Below are 436 nucleotides of genomic sequence, written 5' to 3' on the forward strand. Positions count from 1 at the left end.
AGGCTGTTCCAACTTTAACAACTGTATTAACTTCCAGGGTAGTGAATTGAACATGCAATTGTAATTGGGTGTGTGGTATATTTTCATGCACGGACACGCATGTTCCACAACACACAAACTGAACAACACTCAATTTTCCGATCGCTACCAGCGTCCTTGCGATAATGACAAGTGCACGTTACTGATGCAATATGGTTGAGACCATTCGGGCTTATTCTAGAGGGTGCAAGGAATAGTCCAAGTAGTGGGGGAGTTTTATACAATATGTTTAAAACATAAAAATAAAAAGGTTTAAAAAAGTTATTGTTTAATGTTTTAAGGAGGTGACGCTACTCAGCCAATCAAATCGGTGCAGTAAGCACGATAGATTCAAACACACAGAAACACGACAAGAGGAGAGAAACAGTCGGAGTAATTTCAAATGGCGGAAGGTAGA

Source organism: Notothenia coriiceps, unplaced genomic scaffold (assembly GCF_000735185.1).
Source record: "Notothenia coriiceps isolate Sejong01 unplaced genomic scaffold, NC01 NC01_scaffold00031494, whole genome shotgun sequence".
Lineage (NCBI taxonomy): Eukaryota > Metazoa > Chordata > Actinopteri > Perciformes > Nototheniidae > Notothenia > Notothenia coriiceps.